We start from the raw sequence: 18,414 nt of genomic DNA on the forward strand, positions 1-18,414 counted from the left end.
GATCCTTCCCTCCCTGCACTGTCCCCCTGCACATGTCCGGATAAGACAGAGCCATTGGAGTCAGGCTGCATATGCTCAGTTTGGTGTGTATTGCTAGGAGAGTGCATGTGATTAGCACAGGGCCAATCAGCACTGTCCACACATGTCCAGGCAAAGGATCAGGAGCCCTGCAATCTCATAGGACAGCTCAGTGCCGTATGAAAACTCTTCCTACAAGCTTCACCAGGAACTGACAGAAATCACAAGACTGCTATATACTGCCAATGAGGAAAGGTCTTTAGCTGTTTATATTTACTAAAATAATTGCATTTCAATGTTCTGTGTACTGTGGGAGACCAGATATAATGAATGCAGTGCCCTAGGTTTAGTAACACTTTAATTAGCACTACTAAAGTCAGTCCGACTTTAGAAAAGATTCCGTTACTACTTTAAGGTGACTTCTATACGACCTGTACCCATAGACTTTAACGGAAGTCGCATCCAATTCGGATCCTCATCTATATTGATGTGATTTCGAGCTGACATTACAGGAAGATTACCCAGGTAGTGCATGACATCTTCCTGCATGCTGTTATCTGGACTTTGACTGGGCCAATCTAACACATGAATATGCTTTTATCCAAACCATTCTATTGTAGCTCTGGCTGTATGTTTAGAGTTGTCCTGCTGGAAGGTGAACCTCCGCCCCAGTCTCAAGTCTTTTGCAGACTCTAACAGGTTTTCTTCTAAGATTGCCCTGTATTTGGCTCCATCTATCTTGCCATCAACCCTGACCAGATTCCCTGTCCCTGCTGAAGAAAATCATCCCACAACATGATGGTGCCACCACCAGTGGCGGCTGGTGCTAAAAAAATTTTTTTTGGGGGGGGGGTGCAAACAAACTAAAAAATTCTGAAAAACACTGAAAAAAAACATTAATTGCAGCCTCACTGTGCCCATAAAATGCAGCCAATGTGCACATCATATGCAGCCTCTGTGCCCATCATATGCAGCTTGTGCTCATCATTTGCAGCCTCTGTGTCCAACATATGCAGCTTCTGTGCCCATCATATGCAGCCTGTGCCCAAAATATTCAGCCACTGTTAACCTACCTCCCTCGCCTGCCGTCAAACCAGCACTTACCCCATCCGGGTGATGGCGGCGAGCTGTGGGATGGGCAGACGACGGTTCCTGCATCCTCCATGGTTCCCGTGCATCTCCTCCTCTGTTCCACTAGGCGTCCAATAGGGATGTCTGTGCCTTCAGCCAATCAGGTGACGGGTATTAGACCAGCGCTCCCTGATTGGCGGATAGATGCAGTTCCGTGTTAGCAAAGCAAATATTAATTTCCTTTGCTAACACACCTGGGTGGGCTCGTAGCACAATGCTCTGCGCCAAGAGTCCATCTTTTTTTAACCTAAAGTAAAGGGGGCTGAATACAAATGCACGCCATACTTTTCACATATTTATTTGTAAAAAAAATGTGAAAACCATTCATCATTTTCATTTCCCCTTCACAATTTATGGCACTTTGTGTTGGTCTATCACATAAAGCCCAATAAAATACATTTACGTTTTTGGTTGTAACATGACCAAATGTGGAAAATGTCAAGGGGTGTGAATACTTTTTCAAGGCACTGTAGGCAGACTGCCACAGATGAAAATTCTGATCGGCTAGTTATTACGCCAATGGATTTAATACACTGAATCACTGACCTGAAACAAGTATACTGATGAGGACTTCTGATTTCACTCTGTTTTCACTCTGATTTCAAGTAGCTTTGTACTTGTCCTGGGTCAGTAACTTGGAGAATTGACATCAGAGAAAGCCAGGCAACTACCATGATCAGAATGGGGATAACAATGGCAGCAATTGCATTTCTATCTATTCCGTTTTTTTTTAAAGGAGAAGATAGAAAAAGTTTCTTTCATTCGCTGAAGGACACAGTTCTGTTTTAGAGCTTTAGTTCATCATGTATTGGATATATTGCCATCTGCAGGAGTTAGTGTTGATTTAAAGAATACGTAAACCCAGCATTTCCTATTCCTAATATGTGCCTGCTGTACCATGTACTTGTATGAAAAAGTATCCTGTTCTCTTTGTATTGCTTCCTTTGTGTAAAATCCCCGGTATTCCTGCCAGTCCCTCTGCTTTCCTAATAAAAACTGACCACACTAAGCAGGGGAACACACCGTGGTCCTCCAATGATCAGACTTGTCCTTACACTCCCCCCCCCGCACAGCCATTCACTGGGAATACCAGTGTGCTACAGTTTCTCCTCCCCCAGCTCTTATGCAGCTGAGGACACAGTGAATGTGATCACTTATAGAAAAGGGAAAAATGGCATTTATAATATTTTTTTATATCTATATACAAATGTCTTGCCTTTCATCTCTATTTTAAACTGAATGGGTTGTTGCACAAGCTGAGGGTTTACAAATCCTTTAACCTTCCTAGCGGTAATCCCGAGTCAGACTCGGGATCGCATCGCTGGATGCAGGGAGGACACAGGGAGAGTTACTTACCTTGTCCCCTGGATCTAGCGATGTCCTCCGCGCTGTGTGATCGAGCTGTCCTCCGCTCAATTCACACAGTGCCCGAATGCCGCCGAGCTCCGTTCCCTGCGACGTTACGGCGCACGGGAGTGGAGATCGGCGCCAAATTAAAAAAAGTAAAAATACACAAAACACACACAGTACTGTAATCTTACAGATTACAGTGCTGTATTAAAAAATGACACACCCCCTTTGTCCCTAGTGGTCTGTGCAGTGCCCTGCATGCACTTTTATATTATAAATACTGTTTTTTCTGCCTGAAATTTGGAGATTGTCCATAGCAACCAAAACGTGTCCCTTTTTTCAGTGTTTTAGGATTTGATTACATTATTGAATAATTTTTATTATTATTTATTATATTATAAACTTTATCATACCCAGGGTGTCTGCTAGACTCTGGTTTGAACAGATTTAAGTGAGTTATTCCTAAGAATTACAGGACTACAATATAAAACGCCAAATTTCCATGCAAAATAATTGTACCGCTTTCAGCACCTAAAACCAGAATGAATCATACCACCAGGAAGGTTAACCACTTGCTTACTGGGCACTTAAAACCCCCTCCTGCCCAGACCAATTTTCAGCTTTCAGCGCTGATGCACTTTGAATGACAATTGCGCGGCCATACAACACTGTACCCAAATTAAATTTTTATCATTTTTTTTCCCACAAATAGAGCTTTCTTTTGGTGGTATTTAGTTACAGCTGTTTTTTTTTTTTTTTTGCTAAACAAACAAAAAAAAATGCAAAAAATTAAAATCATGTTTCATAGTTTGTTATACAATTTTGCAAACAGGTCATTTTTCTCCTTCATTGAAATGCGCTGATGAGGCGGCACTGGTGGGCACTGATAGGCGGCACTGGTGGGCACTGATAGGCGGCACTGGTGGGTACTGATAGGCGGCACTGGTGGGCACTGATAGGCACAGTTATGGCGACACTAATAGGCACAGATAAGGTGGCACCGATAGGCACAGATAAGGTGGCACCGATAGGCACAGATAAGGCAGTACTGATGGGCACAGATAAGGCGGCACTGATGGGCAAAGATGGGCACAGATAAGATGGCACTGATGGGTGGCACTAAGGGGCACTGATAGGTACCACTGATAGAAGGGACTGATGGGCACTGATAGGTGGCACTGATAGGTGGCTCTGATAGGTGGCACTGCTGGGCACTGATGGGCGGCACTGATGGGCACTGGTAGATGGCACTGATGGACACGGATATGTGGCACTGAGGTGCAGCACTGTTGTTGAGGCAGATTGTGGGCACTGATAGGTGGCACTGTGGGCACTGATAGGTGGAACTGTGGGTACTGATGGGTGGCACTGTGGGCACTGATGGGTGGCACTGTGGGCACTGATGGGTGGCACTGATGGGGGGCGCTTCTTTATTAAATAGGTGACACTGTCAGGGGGCAGGTGGGCACTGATACGCTGTCCGTGATCGGGACTAATGTCCCGATCACGGCCGCCGGTGATCAGCTTTTTTTTTTCTCCTCGCGCTGACAGGAAAAATAGCCGATTACCGGCTCTGTTGTCTCACATGATCAGCTGTCATTGGCTGACAGCTGATCACGTGGTAAGGGGTCAGGATCGACCCCTTGCTCCGATCCGTGATCAGGCGAGTCATAGACTCGCTGATCACAGAACGCGCTGCGTGCGCCCCTCAGGGGGGCGCGCAGGCCGCTCGTGCATTGGACGACGTCAATAGACGTAGTCCGGGCAAAGCAGGACCGCACTGTAGCCGTCATTCGGCTATAGCGCGGATCTCTAGAAGTTAAAGCAGAGCTGTGTCCTCCACGAATTGTAGAGAAATGGGTAAAGGGTAATTTAAAAAAAAAAAATTAAACTACTTACCTGCTCTAAGCAATAATTTTGCACAGAACAGTCCCAACCCTCTTCTTCTAGGACCCCCTGCTAGTGCTTCAGGCTCCACCTCTTCTTTGTGTGCCACCATCGGAAGCCACTTCCTGTGGTGGCACACCTGTGGGCTTGATCCCATTCATGGACCCTAGACATAGACAGTGCGGCTCGGCCCTGCTCTGCTTTGCTGCTGCGGCTGTCAGGCACAGCGCTGTATCAAAATCGGGCTCAGGTAAATTTAGGGGGCTGGCGGGGGGAGTTGCACACAGTAGTATTAAGGTAAAAAACATTGTGCCTTTAGAACCACTTTAAGGGCACAAGTACACCTCTGTGCACATTAAAATGCATTGATCCATGTTGCATTGAAGAAGCCCCCTTTTTTTTTCTTTTTTTTGAATAGGTCCTTAACAAGTCTTATTGCTTGAAAAAACACGCCTGTACTATTTTTGCCCAACAGGGTGCCACAAAGCACAGAGTGCATTTGGGTGCCAATCAGAATGAATAATGAGTATTGTAACGTGCACTTAGATGTGAATAGAGCCTTAATAGTATCAGAGAGCAGCTAGCTACTATATTGACAATTATTGATCAGAACTCTTGTACTGGTATTTATTTAATAAGGAAACCTGCCATTATGTTAGCTGTACAGTAAATTTGTATGCAATCTGTCAGCTGACTTTTCATTTGTTTCACAGGTTGAGTGAATTTGTAGTGCAAAATTATCAAAAGCATTCCAAGGACAGTCTCGAGATATTTATAATTGGAATGCATGCCAGTTTTGATCTTTTTGGTCACTTGAAACTGGGCAAAACCTAGTAGAAATGTCCAAATTTGCAAACAAAACTAATAAATAAATTCAGCATTTCTTCAAAAGAAACTTAAAAATTAATTACATTTTTCAAGAAATTTCTCAGCTTCTAATCCATATATTGACTGCAAAAAATGGAACAATTCCAAGTAACCGCAACCAGTAATGAACAGTTTTAGCTGTTTCATGGTGCTGATAAAGCCCCGTACACACGATCGGATTTTATGCTGAGTTTTTCCTTCAGATTTACCAAAACCATATAATATGAGGTCAAACCTTAAGAGCTTCAATGTGTATGCAATCAGGCAGGCCCTTCTACTACATGGTTTTGGTAAATCTGAAGACAAAAATCAGCAGAAAATCTGATAGTGTGTATGGGGCTTAAGTAACATTGTTGACGGTAGCCTGCATTGATGTGTTATTCCACGTACACACCACCAGACTTTCCGGCAGAAAAGGTCTGACGGAATCATTTCATCGGATATTCCGATCGTGTGTGGGCTTCAGCGGACTTTTTTTTTTTCAAAAAGTCTGACGGACCTAGTAATAGAACATGTTTTAAATCTTTCCGACGGAATGAATTCCTATCAGGAAAACCGTTCATCTGTATGCTGGTCCGAAGGACCAAATACAACGCAAAGGCAGCTATTGGCTACTGGCTATTGAGCTTCCTTTTCTATTCCCGTCATACGTCATCGCGTTTGAAACAAACAGACTTTGGTGTGATCTTGTGTAGGCAAGTCCATTCGGTCGGAGCTCCATCGGAAACTCCGTCGGAAAGACAGAAAATCCGGTCGTGTGTACGCGGCATTAATCATTGTTACAATCAAAAGATGATTGAAAGTGAAATTGCCTAAAAAAGACTAGGAATGTGGCCACCATAAAGGCCAGTTCTTATCTATACACATGTAGTAATGTGTGTATGCACTCATTTTCACATATTAAAGTACATCCTTATTAAAATAATGATGTGCATATTTACCTTTGTTGTTTTAAAGACTGCATTGCCACTTGAAAAAAAAAGGTCTACCAGATACATGTGCACTAAAGCCACATTGTAAGAAGTGGTAATATGCATTGCCCATTTTTTTTCTATGCAGTTTACTTCTGAAAAAATAAAGTGGAAATGTTTTGTCCACTGGAATGAAATGCAGGAATTCAATCATCCTACAGAAACATCAGATCATTTTGAATGCTGCCTCCAATCAAACAAAGAAAACAAAATGTGTGTTGTATCTCAGCCAGATGCTGACATATCAACATGCCTTCAGTAATTTAGCTGCCAATTTAGCTGCCTGGACTGCAAAATGTTTCAAGTGTGATTATCTGTATTGGTCAGACCCATTCTCTGCTATTTAAAGAAGAAGTAGCCTTGGATTATTTTTTTCAGGTTTTGGGTAGCGTAGGGAATGGTTAGAACCTCTGTAGGTTTGCACTGGTGCCTTTTGGTAACCTCCCTGCCGGTATGATTATTTCTGATTTTTGGTTCTGAAAGCGGTACAATGTTTTGCATGGAAATTTGGCGTTTTATATTGTAGGCCTGTAATTCTTAGTAGGAATAACTCACTTAAATCTGTCCAAACCAGAGTCTAGTAGACATCCCGGGTATGATAACATTTGCTCAGTTGCAGAATTGTCGCTGTCATTACTTTTCGGTATTTGATGACGGATCTCCCCACAAATCACTATTGCTCAATTCTGCGAGTGATTCTAATTTATTATCGCTGTTTTCTAGCTGGTCTAAAACCAGTTTTGATGTAAAGGGACAGTTTTGGTTGTTATGGACAATCTCCAGTTTCCAGGCAGAAAGAACAGTTTTTATAATATAAAACTGCATGCAGGGCACTGGACAGAACACTACAGACAAAGGGGATGTGAAATAATTACATACAGCAATGTAATCTGTAAGATTACATTATACTGTATGTAATGTGTGTGTTTCACTTTTTGAATTTGGCGCCGTTCTCCGTCCCCGTGCGTCGCAACGCTCGCAGGGAACGGAGCTCGTTTCCATGATAGATCGAGCGGAGGACGAGCCGCTCGCACTGCGGGGAGACATCGCTGGATCCAGGGGACAAGGTAAGCATACTCATCCTGGATCCACCGATGCGATCAAGAGTCTGGTTCGGGGTTACCGCTAATGGTTCTGGATTTTCACCACGACCCAGACTCATGAATACCGCCAGGGGGGTTAATATATCCTCAAGGGGGACACAGACAGCAATTAAAACCTAAGAGAGGTAATAGCTGTTCTTGACTGTCCAAAAGCTAAACAAAAATACTTTTTGTTGATTTCAATAGGTTTAAAACCTGTGGCCAAAATGTTTAAGCCTAAACTCACCTCTTTTTTCTCTAAAATGAGAAAAATAAAACAGAGATTTTAACCCTTTTCCTGTTATTTAAAGTGGTTTTAAAGGCTCAATTTTTTTTTTACCTTTGTTCATTCTATGCATGAAGGTAAAAAACCTTCTGTGTTCAGTGGCCCCTCAGCCCCCCCCCCCCCCCCTTTATACTCACCTGAGCTTCTCCTTGGTCTCTCATTCTTCATTGGCTGAGACAGCAGTGGGAGCCATTGGCTACTGTCAATCACAGCCAGTGAGCCAAAGAGGAGAGAGCAGAGGGCGGGGCTCTGAGTGTCTTCTGGACGTATAGAGTGTGGCTCAGGAGCGAGCATGCAACAGTACCCCCAGAGCAAGCAAACTGCTATTGGGGGTACTGGATGAAGAGGAGAAGCAAGGAGTGATGGCAGGGGACACAAAAAGAGGAGGATTGGGGCAGGTAAGTATGGCATGGTTGTTTTTTTAATTTATTTTTTATTAACATTTAAGGTCACTTTAAGGGTACTTAAATGTAAAAAAGAAAGTGCATAAAGAATTTAGATTGCGAGCTAGCTGCACACCCCGTATAATTCTACAAAAAATATAAAAAATGGGTTCCCCTTGGGGTTTTTTGGCAGCAATGAGAAACAAGGATAGATATATAAAATTATTTTATTAATCCAAAAAACATTGTAGCCACCATAGGTTAAAATTCAAGCTCTGGTACATATTGTTTGAACACATAAATGGATGGAAATGCATACATTGCTTAGTACATAAATCATGAAAACAATTACAACAATTTTTAAATTATTAATCCATTGGGTTAAACCAGTGATCTCAACCAGGGTTCCTCCAGAGGCTGCTAGGGGTTCCTTCAGCATTGGGCAATTTCTGCCTCTCAAGTAAGTTCCCACTGACACCATTGATCTTTTTAGCTCTCTGTAAGGAGGTAATTCTTCCCAATGACCACTAATGTAAGGAGCATTCTTCCCACTGACCATCACACCAATGTATCATGGATTGTAGATTTCTAATTTTTAGCAGGGGTTCCCTGAGACCGGAAAACGATTTCAGGGGTTCCTCTGTGTTGAAAAGGTTGAGAAAGGCTGGGTTAAACCATTGAATAAAAAGCACCCCTGCTACCCTGATGCATTTCGACCTTCTAGGGATTATGGTCTTCTTCAGGGGGGAACAGTGCAAAAAAAGGGGGGCGACTTAGTCATATTTCTTCAAATAATCAAAAGAAAAGAAAAAATAGAATTTCAAAATGTATCAAAGAATTATATGGTTATTGTTATTTCTCTTACTGTTCTCATGTAATATTTACCAATTCCACCAATTTAAGGGTACTAATCTAAGTTACACTAAAATGTTGCTTTTTTTTCCCCATTAGGATCAATGGTTACTGCCAGTATTCTGAAGACACTTTCAGAAGAACAGAAATTTTAGTGAAAATCACTGAAGACTGTGTGTTTGCTGCTTCCACACATTAACCGCATGGGTTTTTTTTAATGCAAGAAACCTTTATTTTAGCATGAGCCAATTAAACTGAGCATGGAAAAATCACCTTTCATTCAGATGGGGTCAAGGAGTGTGCAGTTTACAATGCAGTGTATATATAAGATACCATGCTGGTCTGGTCATCAATCCAAGCATCGGGAGATCCCTGCAACACTATCCAAGAAGATGACATTGGTTGGACTTGTGGAAGACCTATAATAATCACTAAATAAGCAACAGTTCGCCTTATTTTATCTGAACCCTAAAAGTCGGGGTCTAAAAATGCTCTTTTCTTTTATAAATCATCAATTGCTGTAAATAAGTGACACTTGTAAAAAATTCTAACAAGACTACAGTCCATGTTAATAACGCATCGATCGGATGTCGCTCACATATTCATAAATCCAGATAGACATCTAGTAAGACTTCACAGATGGGTCAGTATACTGGGTGCGTCTTCACAAAATCTTGTATATTATCAACTAAAATATTTGTATATGGAAAAAAAAAATAAAGCCAAGCAGATTTTACACAATTTCTTTAATTCTGCTGCAAACGTAAATAGTACACAGGAAAAAAAAAAAGAAGAAAAAAAAAAAAAAAAAAAAGGACCGGGAATGTTGGCAGTCCCGGGACATTTAATATTTTGGTGCATGTACCTCTCTCACCTTGATTTGAATTCAGGATTTTATTTTCAACTTTGCAAAAGGTTACACTAAACATGAACCAAACGACATTATAGTTCTTCTTCACACAAAGCCCTTTATTTAATCTTGTCGCTGTTGCCAATATACTTTCATGAACTTTGAAGAGAAAAAAATAATAATATATTCTACAGTTGTGCATAGTGATAGGCACTAACTGTATTGCTTTTACGAAGGTTGGGCTTATGGCTTAAGAGGTGACCCTGTGCTTGGGCAAAGCACAACCAACTGAAAAGGAGCAATTAGATCTTAGGCAAGCAGCACGATGTAAAGTCTTTACTGTATTGTGTACTGGCTATAAGATGTAGACTCTTTTCAGTCAAGCCGATCATCTGTATTCATTCTAGCAGTGTAATATTAGGTTGTTAATGCTGCTGTGTTTTAAAGGGCATTTTTATTTGGGTTTTGGTGAAATCTTTTTATTTGTTGATTCTCTTCATATGGAAACAGCATTCATTGATAATAGCTCTAATAACAATGTATGAAATCAAAACACTGGATGATCTAGTTGATTATTTAAAACAACAAAAAAATAAATTGTGTTTAAAACTGCTTTGCGTTTTTTTTCTTCTTTTTTTTTTTTTTAGAGCTGCAAAGTAACAGATCAGCTGGATAGCCCTGTCTCCCCGCTGCTGATGATTACCTTCCCTGTTTGCCCCTGTGCTTCCGTTTGTCTGCTGATTCCCCCAACAAAACCCCTGTGTCAATTCTGTTGTTTCTAGGTCACATGACAGCACTTGGACCTGGCAATTGGCAAACCAGTGTTGAAGTTTAGGAGGTAGGAAAGTAGGAGAGAAAGTCACATGCTTACTGATACCTGGAAGTACTGGGTATGTCACAAGGGGTGTCAGGAATAGGGATGAGCCGAACACCCCCTGGTTCGGTTCGCACCAGAACTTTCGAACGGACCCCAAATTCGGACGAACTTTAGAACCCCATTGAAGTCTATAGGACTCGAACGTTCGAAATTAAAAGTGCTAATTTTAACGGCTAATATGCAAGATGCTGTCCTAAAAATGGCCGTTTTGGCGGGAGCACTGATTTTAATGACGATTAAAGTGAAAAAAAAGTGAAATATTCCTTTAAATATGGTGACTGGGGGGTGTCTGTAGTATGCCTGTGAAGTGCCACGTGTTTCCCGTGTTTAGAACAGTCCCTGCACAAAATGACATTAAACGGAAATAACATCATTTAAAACTGCTTGCGGTTTTAATGTTATATCTGGTTCCTGCAATATGGTTGAAAATCATTGAGAAAAATGGCATGGGTAGCCCTCCCTGCCCTATACCAGCCCCTTTGGGTCTTGTACGCATATTAAGGGGAACCCCATACCCATATTAAAAAAAGGAAATGCGTGTGGCCCCCAGGCCCTATATACTCAGAACAGCAGTATACAGGCGGTGCAAACAAGACAGGGACTGTGTAGGTTTGTTGTGTTAAGTTGAATCTGTTTGTAATTTTCAACTGGTACATTTTTAAAGTGTAGCTCCAGTCAAAAAAAATATTTTTACGCTTTTTGGAAATCATAGGGAAGGGTTATCACCCCTGTATAATTTGTTTTGTCGTCCATCTTTTTTCATCTCACTTGCTGTTGTCTCCTTCCGTTTGGTAGTATGAGATGTTCGTAAGTTGGATGTTTGAAAGTAGGGGTCTGCCCTATATGCTCTGCAGAAATGGCGGAACAAGGTGTTGGTTTTGCCACAACATTGTAAGCCCTCAAAGTGACTCTTGGTGGGCGCTGGAGCGCCCTGCTGGGAACGATTATATCAAGAATTGTAATTAGTGGGAACGGGCCCTCCTGTGAAATATTATATCAAGAATTGTAATTACATGTCCCTGTTAAACAGGGGCAGAAAAATTAGGCCTTGGGCACTGGTGCTGGTGCCACGACACTGCAACCTCTCCCATATACTCTAGTTTTATTGCAGGAATTAGCCCTGCTGCAAAGCATTGCATCAAAAATTGTAATTAAACGCCCCTGTTAAACAGGGGCAGAAAAATTGAGCCTTAGGCACTGGTGCTGGTGCCACCACACTGCAACCTCTCCCATATACTCTAGTTTTATTGCAGGAATTAGCCCTGCTGCAAAGCATTGCATCAAAAATTGTAATTAAACGCCCCTGTTAAACAGGGGCAGAAAAATTGGGCTGATGGCATCACCCAGAACCAGAAATGTTCTTCCAACATATCAGCGGAGGAGGAAGAGGATAGACAATCAACATAACAGGACAGTCACTCAGCATCAGCATAGGCAGTCTTGAAGGGATGTGATATTTCAAAAAAAATTATTCGGTTACATCAGCTTCAGGTGCTTGGTAGCTGTGGGTTATCCAAGACTGATTCATCTTGATGAAGGTCAGTCGATCAACTGATCCGGTGGACAGGCGCACCCTGTGATCGGTAACAAAGCCACCAGCAGCACTGAAGGTGCGTTCCAAAAGAACGCTGGATGCAGGACAGGCCAGTAGCTCAATTGCATACTGTGCAAGCTCTGGCCAGTGATCCATCCTCAAGACCCAGTAAGCCAGATGATTTTCGGTGGGAAAGGTGTCCAAGTCTGACCTTGCCCCTAGGTATTCCTGCACCATGTAAATCAGACGCTGGCGATGGTTGCTGGAACCGATCATACCTTGGGGCTGCGGACTAAAAAATTGTCTGAAAGCATCAGTCAGACGGCCACCTTCTCCACCGCTCCTTCTGACCGATGCCTCAGCAACACGTTGTCCAGGACCAGGAGTTTGTAACCTCCCAGTCTCTGGGAACGCGTTGCACAGACCTTTCTGCAAGGCCTCCCAGAGATGTCTCATCCTCTGCTCCCTCTGCGATGGCAAAATAAGGTCAGCAACCTTACCCTTGTACCGTGGATCAAGGAGAATGGCCAGCCAGTAATGGTCCCTCTCCTTGATCCGAAGAATACGAGGATCCTTCCGCAGGCTTTGCAGGATCAGGGAGGCCATGCAGCATAGGTTAGCTGAGGCATTTGGTCCGGAGTCCTCTGGGTCACTAAGGACAACATGATCCGCAGCTACCTCCTCCCAGCCACGTACAAGTCCACGGGTTTCTTGGGACTGTAAATCATCCCTACAAGACTGCTGCTGCTGCTGATGCTGCTGATGCTGCTGATGCTGAGTGCCAGCCTCCACCTCCATGCTGACACAACCATCCACCTCCTCCTCTTCCTCCTCCTCATCCTCTTCCTGTGTGAGGGGGCCTTGAGAGGCAAGGAAGTCCTCCTCTTCCTGCCTCTGTTCTGCCTCAAGTGCCCTGTCCATTATTCCACGCAGCGTATGCTCCAAGAGGTGGACAAGAGGTACAGTGTCACTGATGCATGCACTGTCACTGCTCACCATCCTTGTGGGCTCCTCAAATGGTGACAGGACAGTGCATGCATCCCTGATCATGCCCCACTGGCGTGGTGAGAAAAAACCGAGCTCCCCTGACCCTGTCCTGGTGCCATAGTCGCACAGGTACTCATTGATGGCCCTCTGCTGCGTGTGCAGCCACTGCAGCATGGCCAACGTTGAGTTCCACCTGGTGGGCATGTCACATATAAGGCGGTTCTTGGGCAGGTTCAACTCCTTTTGGAGCTCAGCCAGCCGAGCACAGGCATTAAATGATCGGCGGAAATGCACACAGACTTTCCTGGCCTGCTTCAGGACATCCTGTAAGCCCGGGTACCTGCCCAAGAACCGCTGCACCACCAGGTTAAGGACGTAAGCTACACAGGGCACATGGGCCAGTTGTCCCTGTCGGAGGGCGGAGAGGAGGTTGGTGCCATTGTCGCAAACCACCATTCCTGGCTTAAGCTGGCGTGGCGTCAACCACCTCTCGGCCTGCCCCTGCAGAGCTGACAAAACATCCGCCCCAGTGTGGCTCCTGTCCCCCAAACAAACCAGCGCAAGCACGGCATGGCATCGTTTTCCCTGCGTACTTGCGTAGCCCCTGGATCGCCTACGGAGCACCGCTGGTTCTGAGGACAGAGCACTGGAAGAGGCCATGGAGGAAGAAGAAGAGGAGGGGGTATAGGAGAGAGGTGTGTCACAACCAATAGTAGCATTTTGGAGGCGTGGTGGCGGAACAACCTCCCACACTACTGTACCTTGTCCTGCATCCTTCCCAGCTGCCAGAAGAGTGACCCAATGGGCCGTGAAAGACAGGTAACGTCCCTGTTCATGCCTGCTGGACCATGAGTCAGCGGTAATATGCACCTTACCACTGACCACCCTGTCCAGCGAGGCAAGGACATTGCCTTCCACATGCCGGTAGAGAGCCGGAATCGCCTTCCGTGAGAAAAAGTGTCGTTTGGGGACCTGCCACTGAGGAACCGCACATTGTACAAACTCACGGAAGGGGGCCGAGTCTACCAACTGAAAAGGCAGCAGTTGAAGTGCTAGCAATTTAGCCAAGCTAGCATTCAACCGCTGGGCATGTGGATGGCTTGGAGTAAACTTGTTTTGCCGGTCCAGCAGCTGGGGCAGGGACATTTGCCTGCTATAATCGGACGTGGGTGTACTGCTAGCAGAGTGCCCGGAAGCACTTGGCTGTGACACACCTAATTCTACACCTTCATTCCTCTCAGAGCAGGTTTCAGAGAGGACTGAAGGTCTAGTGGGGTTGGAGATCCCAGCTGATGAGGAGCAAGGAGAGGTCCGCTTTGTTCTTTGGTGTGGGTCATTGAGGTACGCTTGCCAACGAGCTGCATGGCAGGTCAACATATGTCTGGTCAAGCATGTGGTGCCCAAGCGGCTGATGTTTTGGCCACACGAGATACGCTTGAGACATATGTTGCAAATAGCAGCGGTGCGATCTGATGCATTCGTCTCAAAAAAGGCCCACACCAAAGAACTTTTAGAATAACGCGCAGAGGCAGCGCCCTGCACAGGCGGAGCTCTGCGGTGTGATTCAGTCGGTGTGCTGCCCCTAAGCTGGCCCCCGGAGGGCATCCTGCCTCGTTGGACATGTGCCTCCTCCTCCTCCTCTCTCCTACCAGGCACCCACGTGGAGTCAGTACCCTCATCATCCCCTCCCTCTTCATCGCTGTAGCAAACCTGGCAGTATGCTGCAGCTTGTGGAACATGACTGCCAGATTGCTGTCCTTCTTGAGCATCCCCTCTCTCTGCATTCATGCTACTGCCTTCCCCTAGCTGAGTATCATCATCAGAGCCTACAAAACACTGGGCATCCTCCTGGAGCATGTACCCAACACTGTGCTCAAAGAGTTCAGGAGACTCCTCAGGAGGACGTGGTGGGTCTAGGGAAGGAGTCACTGATGATGACATTGAGAGGAGGGAAGACGATGCGTTGGCAGCTGCTTTGCTAGTACCCTGAGACTGGGTGAGAGAGGATGAGGAGGATGAAGAGGGCTTGGTCATCCACTCTATCAAGTCGTTGGCATGTTGCGGCTCAACATGTCCAGCTGCCGAAAAGAAGGACAAGCGTGTCCCATGGCCACGTGCTGATGATGACGATGCACCGCGTCCACGACCAGCACTGTTGTCTCTAGACACAGAGCCTGCTTGCCCTCTTTTATCGGCTCGCGCCTGTCTGCCTCTCCTTGCTGGCCTTCCAGACATGGTAATGGCCTGAAGGGAGTTGGGTAAAACAGCAATTGGGTAGTGTATATTGTGCTGGAGGCACACAACACCCACTAACTCCTGCAGATGCCTTTATTATAGAACACCAGCAATAAAGGGTAGATAAAGGGGTATACTGTACTGGAGGCACACAACACCCACTAAGCCCTGCAGATGGCTCTATTAGAGAACAGGAATAAAGGGTAGATACAGGTGTATATTGTGCTGGAGGCACACAACACCCACTAACTCCTGCAGATGCCTTTATTATAGAACACCAGCAATAAAGGGTAAATACAGATGTATACTGTGCTGTGCTGGAGGCACACACAACTTCCAATAACTCCTGCAGATGGCAGATGGCTCAAATAGAGAAGAGCTATGTAGGTGGATATAGCGGTGTGTACTGGGTACAGAGCACGCAGACACCACGCACGAGCTCCTAACACTGACTGCAAGCTCTATTATAAAAGATAGATATATCGCTAGCTATATAGGTGAATATATCGGTGTATACTGCGGTCAGGGCACGCAGACAACAACCAGTACAGAAGAGCAAGATCGAAAAATCGGCCGATAACGATCGGTGTATACTGTGTTGAAGTTACACAGAACACCCACTAACTGCTTCAGACGCCAACACACTACACAAGGCCGCCGCGCTGGCGGCCTTATATAGTGTGGGGCGTGTACTACACAGCCTGAGCTATGATTGGCCACAGGCATCCTGCCTGTGGCCAATCATGGCTCTCCTCGCTGCCGGCGCTGTGATTGGCCAAGCATGCGGGGTCACAGTGCATGCTTGGCCAATCATGAGCCAGCAATGCACTGCGCCATCGCAGTGCATTGTGGGCCGTGAGCGTCATACGAATTTGGCGCGAACGTCCCATAATGTTCGGAATTCGCCGAACGGGCGAACAGCCGATGTTCGAGTCGAACGTATGTTTGACTCGAACACGAAGCTCATCCCTAGTCAGGAAGGGTATGGAAGGTAAGTACAGGCATACCCCACTTTTAAGTACACAATGGGGTTTATTTACTAAAGCTGGAAAGTGAAAAGTCCACGTGTATGCAACACAAGTTTCGGCCAAAATCCGACGGATTTTGTGGTCGAAATGTCTGACCGTGTGTACAGGGCATAAGAGGGCTACAGAATTTTTTAAATGGGAACCTATTTGCCCTGGTGTAGGAAAGTGCTAGGTGATTTCACAGATACAAAAATGACATGTCATATAACAATTCATGTCAATTCTGACAGGTCCTCTATGGCAGCCCATGACTGCCAAGGTAAAACTATGCTCCTAAGGACAAAATAAAAACGGTGACATTAAAGTGACATAAACTCTGATTTTAAAGAAAAAAATCTATTCAAGTATGTAATTTTCACCGGACACCCTCCCCGCCCTCCCAGGGCTGTCTGCACCCCCAGAGCTGGTCCAGTGGTCCGGGGATTTGAAATTCTTGCCCCTGCTCCATGCAGTCGGACAGACCAGATCAATTCACTGTGGTGGAACACTGAAAGCGCCACACATAGAAGAGGGAGAAGAGCGGAGATTCTGAATCCCAGGACCACTGAACCGGCCGCAGGGGTGCTAAGAGCTTAGCAACCTGAGAGCCAAGTACAGCCGAGGGGTGGGGATAGTGTCTTCTGTTAGTTTACCTTTTATGTAATGATGAACTAACACTAACACAAAAAAAATTGCCTTCCGTTGCTTTCGTCCTTCTCTAAATTCCTATTTTTTTGCTGCTGTGATTCGATTTCCTGATAGAGGGTGGCTATGTTCATTCTTTGTGATCCCACTGTGAGTAGCAATGTAGCTTTTTTGCTTGCTCCCGAGGTGGGCTATATAATTTGTAGTGTGCAAAGAGCAATGCACGTGACTGCAACTAACATGCACGGATCATTCCTAATAAATAGATATGACAGGGAAAAGAAAAGATTCAGGCACTCACAGAGGACGTTACAAGGAAGCAGAAAAACACAATAAGAAACATTTTCATTGAAAATAAATTACAGTGCCATTAAGTAGTGGATGTGTATAGATTATTTTTGGAGAATAAGGGATTGATTTACTAAAGATAAACATACTGTAAGTCTGAAAGTGAAGTTACTTCAGAGCTTAGTAAATGAGGTTAAGCTTCGCTTTGCAAAGAAAACCCAAACACATGCAAGAGAAAAAAACTGCATTTTTGCTTGCACAAGATTGAACTTTGAAAGTTAGAAGAGCTTCCCCTCATTTATTAAGTTAAGAGTGCAACTGCACAAGTGCACAGTCTACAGGCATACCCCACTTTTAAGTACACAATGGGGTGTATTTACTAAAGCTGAAAAGTGCAAAATCAGGCTCACTTCTGCAGAGAAACCAATGAGCTTCCAGTCTTTATTACCAAAGCTTAATAGAACAAGCTGGGGTTAGAAGCTAATTGGTGTCTATGCAGTAGTGAGTCTGATTTTGCACTTTCCAGCTTTAGTAATTAAACCCCATTGAATACTTAAAAGTGGGGTATGCCTGTATTTTCCTTTAGACAGTGCCGGGACAAGGTCATCCTGTGACCAGGGTGACGATGGCAAACTGCACCCCCCACCCCCATACAAATTAAATTAAGTTTAATTTGATAAAACAAACGAGTTTACTCACACATTTAAAATATGTATTTTATTATAGGTACTAAAAATACCTTAAAATTCCCCACTGACAAAACATAGCTCTGCCTTGTTTACATAGGCACAGGTCTGTCCTGTGTGTCTTTCCAACAATCGGTGGTGCCGGTGGTCGTCCATGGGCCAGCACCCACACAGCACAGCCAGGTCACCAGTGGCGCGTGCGCGTGTCCCTTACCTGGGAGTGCTGGATTATGTACCTGGTACGTGATCCAGTGCAGCAGAGTTACCGTACATGTGATATGGTCGGTAAACTAATAATAATGACCACCAGCATCATTCCCAGTTTCTGGAATTATATCCCCCAGCATCGGTGCCAGTTTAGAAAATGACAACTCTCAGTATAACTGGCGATCTCCATAATAATAACCACCATCATCAGTGCCAATTTACAAAATAACAATCCACAGCATTGATGTCAGCAGCAGCAATAATAACTGGC

The 18,414-nt window shown here is 44.7% G+C and overlaps 1 protein-coding gene across 45 annotated transcripts in view; it reads left to right on the forward strand.

The window, feature by feature from the left end:
• Positions 1-10,289, forward strand: part of ANK3 (ankyrin 3) — a 906,473-nt gene extending 896,184 nt beyond the window's left edge. For all 45 annotated transcript variants that reach the window (XM_077454076.1, XM_077454078.1, XM_077454087.1 and 42 more), the window contains one exon: positions 8,927-10,289. The gene's annotated coding sequence lies outside the window, so the exon portion shown is untranslated. The remainder of the gene's footprint in view (positions 1-8,926) is intronic.
• Positions 10,290-18,414: the final 8,125 nt, after the last annotated feature.

Source organism: Lithobates pipiens, unplaced genomic scaffold, assembly GCF_037356315.1.
Source record: "Lithobates pipiens isolate NorthernLeopardFrog02 unplaced genomic scaffold, aLitPip1_a1.2 Scaffold_25, whole genome shotgun sequence".
Classification (NCBI taxonomy): Eukaryota; Metazoa; Chordata; class Amphibia; order Anura; family Ranidae; genus Lithobates; species Lithobates pipiens.